The sequence below is a fragment of the Anarrhichthys ocellatus genome, unplaced genomic scaffold (genome assembly GCF_004355925.1).
Source record: "Anarrhichthys ocellatus isolate YVR2014 unplaced genomic scaffold, GSC_Weel_1.0 scaffold3, whole genome shotgun sequence".
Taxonomy (NCBI): Eukaryota; Metazoa; Chordata; class Actinopteri; order Perciformes; family Anarhichadidae; genus Anarrhichthys; species Anarrhichthys ocellatus.
This window is the reverse complement of record NW_022280033.1, coordinates 399,166-411,137: the sequence shown is the minus strand read 5'-3', so window position 1 is coordinate 411,137 and position 11,972 is coordinate 399,166. Positions and strand designations below refer to the sequence as shown.

The 11,972-nt window shown below is 40.7% G+C and overlaps 1 long non-coding RNA gene across 1 annotated transcript in view; it reads right to left on the bottom strand.

The window, feature by feature from the left end:
* Positions 1 to 1,042: 1,042 nt before the first annotated feature.
* Positions 1,043 to 11,972, bottom strand: part of LOC116398619 (uncharacterized) — a 22,998-nt gene continuing 12,068 nt past the window's right edge. Inside the window, exons 2-4 of the long non-coding RNA XR_004213766.1 lie at positions 11,762 to 11,824; positions 6,372 to 6,459; positions 1,043 to 1,435 (exon numbers count right to left, since the gene is read on the bottom strand). This is a non-coding gene — a long non-coding RNA (uncharacterized LOC116398619). The remainder of the gene's footprint in view (positions 1,436 to 6,371; positions 6,460 to 11,761; positions 11,825 to 11,972) is intronic.

Genomic DNA, 11,972 nt, shown 5'->3' with positions numbered 1-11,972 from the left:
ACGCACATACATACACGTATATATACACATACATACACGTATATATATACATACATACACGTATATATATATATATATATATATATATACATATATATTTAATTTAATTTAATTTAATCTTTTTTAATTTTTATTAATGCAAGTTTCAATAAATGTTAAAGTGCCAGTGAAACTGAAATAAGAGTGTCTTTAGCTTCTGTATTGGGATGTATTCCCCAGTGCAACGGAATACTTGAGCTGAGTACAGTTACAAGAGGAATGTCAAACAAATCCTTTGTATTTGATTGGACTGCTAAGAAGTGGGCGGGCTTTGAACGTCATGTGACGGAGCTACAAAGGACTGTTGCTCCACACACACCTCGTACCAAAAGTAGCTCAAAGTTGCAGATTGATTGATAGATGGATGTCATGATATTATTGGTTATAATTGTTTGGAACTAGCTTACGTAAACACACGTTACATTTTGTTTTGAAGGAAAAAAATAATTCTTGTTTGTTATTCCATATATTATGGAATAGGTGCACAATATGAGGGATATTTATAACTTATTAATATACAAAGAAAGAAATCATACATGTAAAATTACTTTAAATATATAATTGTGACGGAAGACATTTTATATCCACTTTATAAACTCTAATATATATTTTCATTTTTAAAAACTACTCATGCATCTAATTTATTACATACATTTGGACATTTTGGACAAAGATTTAGTCACCTTATTTTGAGCTGTAATTTTTGGAGTGACGAGTCAGCATAATTGTGAATGACTTTCCAGAAGTTGGTACAAATCAGTCAGCTGAATCTAGTTTTTAAAGATGCTTCACGCAGATGAAGACGAACATGTCGCAACCGTCCTCGAGCAGCACTGTGTCAATTTTATAAATCTTCCAGGGAAGAGACGGCTCTTCCCTGGGGGCGGGTTTGGGGGGGGTGGTGATCTGAGCACTTCCTGTCGGAAAGAGAAGCCTCCAGGCCTGAGGCAATATGAGGCTGGACTACATGGGGCCTCTTGCTATGTGATCCAGGAGAAAGTCAACAGTTTAGTTTCCCCTATCGCTGTGTGTCAGGACCCCGGGTCAACAGGAACACCGTCAGAGTAAGAGATAGAACCACGGAGGCCTAATAACCTGTGTGTGTGTGTGTGTGTGTGTGTGTGGTATGTGCATACGGCTTTAGGGTGTAAATCCTACATACTAATAGCCTCTAAGTGTGGTGAGACCCTGAAATACTCAGGACCGATGGTTTGTGTGTCCGTGTGTTTGCGTGGGAGGCCGAGTAAAGCCCTTCTTCATATATAAGGAAATCACATACGTCCCCAAAAAAACAAATAAAAGACAAACTTATCTTAAACACAAACAGACATCCAATACAAACACTATTTACCTGGCTCTCCTTTATCGTAGTACTGATAGGTGCCAATATCTGTATCTGTGGGGCGAGAGAGAGAGAGAGAGATGAACATCTAGCTGTCAGGGAAAAAGCAGAAGACAGATCAGCAATTTCGCACCGTGGGATAAACAATCGCTATCAGCCGGTGGCCCGTCCCGTCTGCCAGCACCACAGTTTAGATAAGAGCCAGTGAGGGAGGAGGAGGAGGAGGAGGAGGAGGAGGTGAGAGGAGGTGGGAAGGTGGGCTTGGGGGGTCCGAGCCAGAATGGATGGAAGAGGAGGGGTAAAGGGGTATTAATAAAGACGAGAGTGTGCTGTAACCCACCTGAGGGACAGATTTAAACACATGCAACATATACATTTAAATGTAGACACACACACACAGACTCAGCAGGCAGCTACAAACTCATATGACCAACACACACACACACACACCCACACACACACACACACAAACTGCTGAGTGGAGCCTTTTTTTTTTTTGTCAGTGTTATTCCTGCAGGCCTCAAAACCATAAGCAGCCAGACTCAGATTCGCCCAACACATCGTTTCTTTATCGCTCCACTACTGTTGCTGCTGCTGCTGAGGCCAGGTCACACTAATACAACAGGAGAGCTGATGGCACTGGCACACACACACACACACACACACACACACACACACACACACACACACCACTATAAGTAATGGCTTAATGTCACTTCTTCCATTTCTGACACGGATAGTGATTCTATAACCTTGAGTATCCGCTAATATCAACCTTTTCTTTCTATTAAAAAACGGCTACAGCGTTCCTAAACCGTTAAAAAGCACTTAAACATGTATAAATATTATGAAAGTGACTTTAAAGAGTCACTTGTTGTGTCAAACCTACAAGGAATTAACATCAAACACGATGCTCTCGGGATGACGGCAAAAAAGCAAGAGACTCTCAAACTGACCTGAAATAATACAAGTGCACACAGTTTAGGTAAATTAGATGAATAAACAGTCTCATACTGTGTTTATGGTGTCGGGGGGGCTCACCCACATACAGAGCGGAGTAGAGACGGACAGCAGAGAGTTGACGACGGCTGCACTCGTGTTGCTGTGCATGAACATCTTGACAGCTGATGTAAAAGGATCGGATCAACAGCTGATCTTTAAGATCAGATCGGGTTCTTCCTGATTCTAGTTCTCCAAACATGCATTTAAATGTGTACATGTAGCTACTTCTGAGACATGAAACCCGACCCGCACAAAAACAAACTACAGTGAAACAACAACATATAAAATACAAACTAATTGAAGATTTAAATCTATTATTACTTGGAGTTCAAGTAACAAGTGTAAGAAGTTAAAGATATGATTCTCAGGAGGACGGATGCTCATGCTGCTCTCCGTCTGCTCGACAACAGCAGCACAGAACAGAGTTTACTCACAGCATGTTGCTCAACGCATGACTTCAAGCATCTGCGTGGTGCTTTAGTTTGTGTGATTAGTTTGAGTGTGAAAACCTTCTTGTGTCAAACCCGAAACAGTTAGCAAGTAATCCAAACTCTAGTCAGTCTGCACTAAATCCTAGAAATAAAACTAGTCTCTTCTAGAATACAAGACAAACTAAATCTTTTCTGTCTTCTTGTGCAAAGCAATTAACTCACAAACTGTGATGCTGCTTAGCAGATGTCTGCTGTACGACACACACAGCATACATGTGTGTTTATGAATCCATATTAATGTTGTTTTTGAGGATGTATATGATGTAAGGGGGGGTGATATGGAGCGTCACACCTCAGCGACCAGGCCTCTTCGCTCAGATGTATTCCTCCACATATTTCCAAGATAGCACAAGACACACAAAAGCAGGAAAGAGAACAAACAAATAAGGATATGTCACCGTCACCTGGGATGTACACCCTGTCGTACCTTTGTGTATTAAACACACACACACACACACACACACACACACACACACACACACACAGTCAGCCTCCGAGAGACACTATCTTCGTCTGCAGCTCAGCAGACTGTGAAAGACAAGACAGAATGGAAGGGAGGAGAAAACAAGAAAATGGAGAAACAGAGCATTTCCTTCTGACAAGAGATGGACTGATAGGTGGCGAGCAGGAAAAAACACACGAAAGTGCAAGAAAAGTCAAACTTAAGCCCCGCCCACTCGGCCCCACAGAGGAAGCATTGTTTTAACTTTAGTTTCTTATTGAATGCATGATGGAGATGGTGTGATGTGCAGCTATAACTTAACATGCACTGATCACTGTTTACTGATATATTTTCTTTGAAGGGTAACTTTGGTATTTTTCAACCCTATTTCCTCATATTTCTGAGTTAAAGTGACCGATGGGGTAAACAGGTTTTTAAATTTAAATGCTGCAGACGGCATTCGCTAAACGTGCTGCAATCACAGACTGTACATGAGAAGTGGACGAAGTCATCGTGACGTCACTCGTTGGTTTGTGTTCCGCCATTTTGAAGCCTCGAGTTCAGCGATTTCGCCATCGCCATCTTGTTGTTTTTCGCAGGCAATGAACAGGAAGTGACCGTATATAAAATGAGGAGGAGTGACGTAGAGACGCCGTCTACGTCTCTGGCAAAGACCTGTCAATCACTGTAAGCCCGGAGCTCATCATTGTTAAACGTTGTGTGACAGTGATACTCGTTACCCGGAGAGGTTGGGAGGAGATACACGTTTCTAAAACATTAGGCTCGTTCGACTTGAGCCAGGCGTGCGCAGAATCGATCACCGGCGATCGCCGCACAATGCATGCTGGGTAGATTTGCGTCCGACTTGCTCTGACGTCATGAAAACGTGCGTAACGATGATCTCACGTGAGCGAGGCGGCCGCAGATTTTAGAGCCAGGCGCTGCAGTTGCTCTCCACTGACTGCGTGACCCCAGGGCATGATGGGAAACTTCTTGCTGTCTTCGGATCAAAGAGCTGATTGGCTCTTAGATTTTCTTTAGTGGAAAAGGTGGGCGACCATGGCTCACTTTGTTAAGAGGATTGTCTGGTGACTACAAGGTTGGTTGTTCGAACCATGGCCTTTGATGTGTCGCATGTCAAAGACAGCCCACTGCTCCCCATATATAGGGATGGGTCTAATGCAGAGACAAATTTATCCTTAATTAACAGGATAAATATAGTGTAAAAAATGTAAATCCTAATTTTCTGTCTAATTGTAATACTTAACGCTAGATTGTTGGCTTAATAGCCATCTAGTCTCATTTTGTGCAATAACAATAATAATATATAAGGTTATTTATTTAGCATCTGTAAATAAAGATATTTATTGAGAAAGCCTACATCCTACTTGATGTCAACATGTTTTCAGTCAGAGCACTGGAATGTGTCCATCGATTAATGATTGTGAAGCATCACAACACGTATTAATAGAAAAGCACAATTGTCACTGATGGAAACTTGCAGCGTTGCTTTTCCTCCATGTGGAGCCTGTTTATGTAGCTGCGATGTTTGGACAGTTGGTTCAGTTTTTAAATTTCTTAAATTTACGGTTGTATGATTTAGAAATGACGCTATCTTCACATATATTTATTTATATAAATGTTTAAATAAAATGACATCCAAGAACTAAAATATGCCCAATCTTATATCCTCAATTATAATAATAACATAGTTAAATATATGAAAAGACATCCAAACTTAAAGACCAGCAATTTTGGACTTAAGTGTCTTGCTCAAGGACACATCGACATGCTCCTAGCGGAGCCGGGGATCGAACCGCCGCTCCTCTGATTGAAGACTGACTGAACAGTTCCCTCTGTTATTAGAAAGCATAATAATGGAAAGTGTAAATTTTGTGGAAAAGAAGAAACTGTGGACCATGTTTTATTGTCCTGTCAGAGAGAGAAGTTTTGAAAAAAGGTCTAAGAGAGATTGGAGAGGAAAGCTTTAGTGACAAATGTTGGAAACTTTTTCTGGAATATTTAGAGTCAACAACAATAATGAATAGAATTTGAGAAAGAAATGTATTATTATTTATTTTTTCTATATGTATATATATATATATATATATTTATTTATATACATATCTTTATTAATTTACACACATATGTATATGTATGTGTGTGTATATATGTATATGTATTTCTTTTCGTTCGGTTGTGGTATTAGAGTCCTTAGTCCACACTCCAGATCAGTGGGAGGCGGTCATGCACCCGAAAGCTGTTTGCCAACCGCCAAACAAAGCAAAAGAAAAAGAAGAAGAAGAAGAAGCAGGCGGCTGAAAACGGTCCGACTTGAACGCAGTTTTTTTGTCAACGCCCCTTTCTACGTCCGCCTGCTCTCGTCTGCTTTCCAGGCGACGCGCAGTTCAACTCGAACGAGCCTGTTACGTTTCTACGTAAAAACCTGTGGAGCTAACATTAGCCAAGTACGTTAGCACGTCATTATCTAGCGTTAGTGCGTCTACGCTACGCTAGCTACTGAAGGTATACTGAATGTGCTTTAATGATTGTAACAGTGAATAAAGAGGAACAGTGTTTCATTGTCTTCTGTCACTTTTACACTGTGATCTGTAGTTTTTAGCTTCTATCTTTATCGTTTTGACCAGTAAAATACGAAAAATCTCAACAATTCATCAACAGTACAACGTTAAAACTAAATGGGTTACACAAAAGAAGAATTATGATTATAAGAATTATAGGATTGAAATAGAATAAATACAATTATTTACAAAGAAACTAGTGTATGGTCTTGTGTGGTTATGTGAACCAATTACCCTCCAAACAATGTAAAATAAACATCAATAGCATGAGAATTTGAAGAGCAGAGACAGAGTGAGCATTGGTGCTGACTGAGATGCCAGGTTGTTAAAGTAGATATAAGGTGAGGAGGGGAGGAGAAGGTGTGAAAACAAAGTGAGTGATGACAGAGAGAGCCAGAGCAAGACGGAGAGGTGAGAGGAAGAAGAAGAAAAGAAAGAGGGAGACGAGGAGGAGAACATGGGAGAAGTGCTACCTTTGACTTGGAGTGAGCTCTTGGTGGACCACAAGTGCAGCTCAGCCAGGCAGAACGCCATCTGACTGACGAGGAGTGAAACCCGAGTCTGTAAGGACGGACGTGATTCAGGATCAAGAGAAATACAACAGATGCATATCTCAACGAGACGACACAATAGATTGACATAAACAGGTCTGAGGGTCAAACAAAGTATGCATGAAGGCACGCGTGGTCACAGTCACTACCTGACCAGGTACACACTTTTCTATAGTGAGGTGAAGTCCCGCCCCTTCCTGTGAAGGAATATGTGCGATAGGCAACAGTGAGAGACAAATGTTTTTTAAATCCTGTTTGAATTAAGCTATGACTTATTCATGTGATGTTTGTCAATTTAAAAGATCATTTTGCAAGTAAGGAAAGTCTACGTTTGCTGTAGAACTATTCACCAGTGAACTTCATCACTAGTCTCTCACAATGTGCGTCACCAACACCAACATGGCCGTTAACCAACTTATCCATGTTCCACGCACAAACGTGACGTTATCGTACCTGATGGGTTTCATCCAGCGGCTCTTTTTAATCCACCGGGAAGAGAAACAACGAGTGAGACTTGTTGTTGGTGTGAGAACATCGTGGTAAGAAACATCGTAGCTTCAGAGAGAGACGTCACTTAAAGCTAAGAACGTATTTTTAACAGTTTTATGTCAAACTGCGACTTTTTTGACATGCAAACATGTCTTTTAAATGGACAAACATAATATGTGTAATTCATCGCACAATTCAAAATGGGATTAAAAAAACATTTGTCTCTCACCATTGACTTCCATGCATATTTTTTCCAGAATAAAGTTCCATGGTGGTCTAACGGACGGGGCAGGACCAGTGGGGGGGGTCCGAGACCCCTTGATTGAGACTTGAGATCCCCTGACAGCCTCAACAGCAGAATTTTGGGCGTTCTCTAAAATCTTTTGAAAATTTTTTAAATAATGCTTTTATTGTGGCATAAATGGCAAAGTTGCTCATTGATCAGTGGGATCAATGAGCTTGTTGATTCTCAACAAGCGAAACCATAAAAATACAAACATTCATGAGGACGCCGATGGAAATGTCGACGAGCTTTGGGAACTTCTGTCGTTAAAGGCCGACGGCAAATTCGTCAGACAAATTCAGGACAGGCGGGACTTTCCCCTCTTTATAGCAGAGATGACAAAGCACGACAAGGCAATATCCCTTTAAGAAGTCCAGTAAGGGTTAATGGTGTACGGTGAAAACATCATCAAATGACAACATAATGACATTAGTCAGCATTGGCAATGTCAACGAACCTGATCAGAACTAGTGGAACAAAAAAAGTAGCTTTTTCCCCATTTCATTTTTGCTGTAATCATTAATTAACTTGTAACTCAGCGTTAGGTTAGGTTGGGTAGGAGCACTTCCTGGACTTAGTAGAGTTTGTTTGAAGCGCTCTTTGGATAAAGATTCATGTTGACGGGCAAATCACAAGAAAACTACCAAGGCCTTCTCTTTTAAACGTGTTTTGGCATCAAGCCTTTGTCAGGGAGTCAAAAAAATGTAAATCAAATGTTATTTTCCCATAGTGGTAGTAACAGTCATCAGGGTAGTAGCAGCAGAGTCACATTAGCAGTAAAAGTAGCATTAGTAGTACTTGTATTTGTAGTTGTAGTACCACTTCCTGTGCCTGTTATACCTGTATTACTAGTGGATTAACAGCAGCGGTTACTCTACAGGTATGAATGCACATTTTGACCAAAGAACAGTTTTTAAAAAACGAGGTCCGTCCTAAGCCAAAGAAATTAGTTTATTTAACCGACAGATCTGTAAAACTAAATGTCTCCATAAAGAAATCACACAAAAGCACCACTTTACATACCAGAGATGTGCTCACAAGTTAGAAATCAGCAATTCAGCATTAAAAAGCATACAAAATGACTAATCGACTAAAGAACTGAGACCAAAACGACGACTAATCGTCTCATAATAAAAAACAATGCAGCAGAAGGACGGACAGACTGACTCTGAGACGAGGTCACCTTCACTCACACGTCACAGGTGAGCAGTGACGGAGGCACACTTTGGAGCTGACAGCGAAGACAAAGCCGGCAGCATTCCTCCCATCAGGACCCGCCGGCTACCCGTCCGTCTTTATTACACTTTGTTCCCCAGTCGGTTAACTTCTGCTCCCCTCAAGTATCCAATGTTGTTTTTGTAGGTGTTATTGTTCCGTCTGTTATTGAACCACTTCAGTGATAAAGAAGAATTTCCTTCTGTGGAATCAGTGAAATATCAATTACAACTGCTATCACCACTTGTACTCAACTATTACAAGTAATACCACAACCACAACTGTCCGAATACAAACGAATACAAACATCAGAGGGTGAAAGAGATAGAACATGTCTAACTGGAGAGACGACAAGCTTCAGGCACTTTTATATGATAAACAAACGAACAAATTAAGAGTACGTTAAAGCAAGTCTGTTTGTCAGATTCTGCAAAAAACATGACGTACCACAAAGAAAACCTCATCTTTAACCGATTAAATGTATTATGGAGCAGCAGCCTCGGATATTCCACCGTGTGAGTTACATCCGACGTGTGAAGGACTGCAAACAGCAGCATGAGTGGAAGAGGAGTTTATGGTGATGTTTTATTTCTCTGTCTGTGTCTTTCTCATCTTTTCCCCTCTTGCACCTCGTGATGTGGAGGGGAGGAAAGAAAACATAAATCTCATTTTGCCACTCAAACTCCAAAACTACAAGTCCCAACAAAAATTACGGACAGATAACACCGGGTGTGATGGAAGCGCTGGGGCTAGCAACGGCTGACATAAGAGGATTCTTTTATCCTCTCATAACCAGCTTTTTAAGAGGAAGTCAGCCCTTTTTGGAGAGAAAACCTCATTTCAGTCAGCTGTTTTTTGCCAGTCTGGCGAACTGACAAAGTTCTTGAGACCTTGTGGGGAATTTAATGTGAAACAGAAGAAACAAGGGGGCTGACATAGATACAGGAAATAAAGGAGCGAATGTGTTGGACAGGAATAGTGTGTGTGTGTGTGTGTGTGTCTCCATGAGCCCTGAGGCCACATTTGTATTTGAGGGCCGGGTGTTCTTGATGTGTACAAAAGGTAACAGAAGATCGGTTCATCTCCAGCGGCCGTCAGTCTTCTACACATCCTAAACATCAGCATGTTAACCCTCTGAACCTTAAAACCTCAAAAGCATGTTTGCTTTAAACAACAGTCAAAACTACAGCGTTTATCCTGCTGTAAAACCCATCATTATTGTCAGATTTTCATCTTTCCGACGGTCCTTGAACACATTGAGTGCGACTACGAACGCTTCCGTCAGAAAAAGCAGCCAAAACAAAGCTTAAAGTGGTGATATTTCATTAAAAACATTTTATTCTACATGTCTCATTTAGAACCTCGCCCCGAATAAATATTTAGCTTTACCCAGATTCTGTAAAAATCATTTAATTCTGAGCTCTTTAGCGCAACTATGAAGCCATGATTGATTCATCTGAGACTAACAGTCACGTGACAGAAAATCTGTGAAACTTAAAAACTTTTTACCCAAAGTAACTGCTTTCACTTCCAACAATCCTGCTGACTAACAAATCTTTGCATCAAAATAAGACTCAAGGTTGTTCTTCAGAGTATTTTCTACTGTAGGGTTGATGCGTACAGCTCCTCTAAAACCATCTTGATCGCCCCCTGGTGGCCGGATGTCAGTTTGAGCACTTGATTTGATCGTTTTCCGTGAGGGGGAGCCGCATTTTTAAAGGACAATAGTGCAGTTGCTCATGTTTAATTTAATTGTGGGAAGCTAAAAATAGTTATCGCAATTGACATTTGATTAAATTGTTCAGCCCTGGACAGTAGCACATATAAATATAGCACATGTATTTAGTTAGCAGTACGTTAAAACAGTGATATTAGGATCACTTGTGATTTTAAAATATTCATTCTATTCTTATTCATCATTTTATATTTTGTTGAAAGCATACACACACACACATACACACACACTAAGACACACAATAAAAACACATACACACACAGTACACACACACAGCATGCTGCTCAGGTCCTGGACAGCTGCCACATTCATTCTGATTTCTGGCTGGGGTTGCTGTGGGCTACCTGTCTACCCGCAGAGCTTTGTGAGGTGTGTGTGTGTGTGTGTGTGTGTGTGTCCAGGTTATTGTGGCCTGTCTTTACACTAGTAAAGAGGCTGCTTTAACATCAAAGGAGGAGAGGGAAAACATACGACTCCTCTTTCAAAGACAGTCCACAGGAACTACGACCTTGTCTGCTCTCTGCATCTCTTTCACCCTCTGGGTCCTTACCGAGTGTGTGTGTGTGTGTGTGTGTATGTGTGTGTGTGTGTGACAGAAAGACAAAGTCACTGACAGAACTTTAAGTAAATACTTATTAGACTGAAAGAGAGAAACAATTGAGGCTTTTCTAAAATCACTTTTTCTCACTCTCAACAGCCACAAACAGACATTTATTTAACAGAATCTAACAAAGAGTATAAATGCTCCCTGAGTGTACTTACATGTACTTACATGGATATACGACACAAACATGTACATGTACCATATATACTGTAGTTTAATAATCCGACTGATCACACTGGAAAGCATTTCTCTGAATGTGTTCTTTTCTTTTGAACCCATGTTTAAAATACACACATTTTTGATTAAAGTAAGAAAATTTAAAATAATCTGATGGCAAACACTCTTATTTCCCACATGTGTTTCCCTTTGTCATTCTATATAACATAAAGACTGAAAGAAATGACGCAAGGTTACATACAATTAAATTAAAACATGCCAGAGGAGCTAGTATTGCTTCTTTTATGTGTACTACCCGCTGAGATAAGATCACGATTAAAAAGGTGTGATTTTCATTTTGAAGGATTAACTTCTCTTGGAAAATGTTGGTTTGTGTTCTGCCGTTTTGAAGCCTCGAGTTCGGCGATTTCACCGTCGCCATCTTGGATAACGGCCTTTGCCATCTTGTTTTTTTCGCAAACCAATTAACAGAAGTGACCATATCTGGACTGAGGAGTGACATAGAGACGCCATATACTTCTCTGGTAGAGACCTGTCAATCACTGTGTAGCCCCGCCCTAGAGCATCCCCTGCTTTATGGTCTGTTTGACTCTAAATGGACCATAATGTACTAAATGAACATCATGCTGTATTGAAGAAGACTTGAAACTAGAGATTGAGACCATAAACTCATGTTTACAATGTTTACTGAGGTAATAAATCAAGAGAGAAGTAGAGTCATTTTCTCATAGACTTCTATACAACCAGAGGAGTCGCCCCCTGGTGGTCAATAGAGAGAACGCAGGTTTAAGAGACTTTGGAGTACTTACATCAGTGGAGTTTATGTTGCAACAGATGTGAGGTCAGTTTAAATCCGGCGATCACCTCGGGGTCTGAGAGAGAGAGACCTGAAATGAAGGCATGTTCACAGACATTTTGTTTGACATCTCAAGAATCCTCTCTCACGGGTAAGCTCTCTCTCTCTCTCTCTCTCTCTCTCTCTCTCTCTCTCTCTCTCTCTCTCTCTCTCTCTCTCTCTCT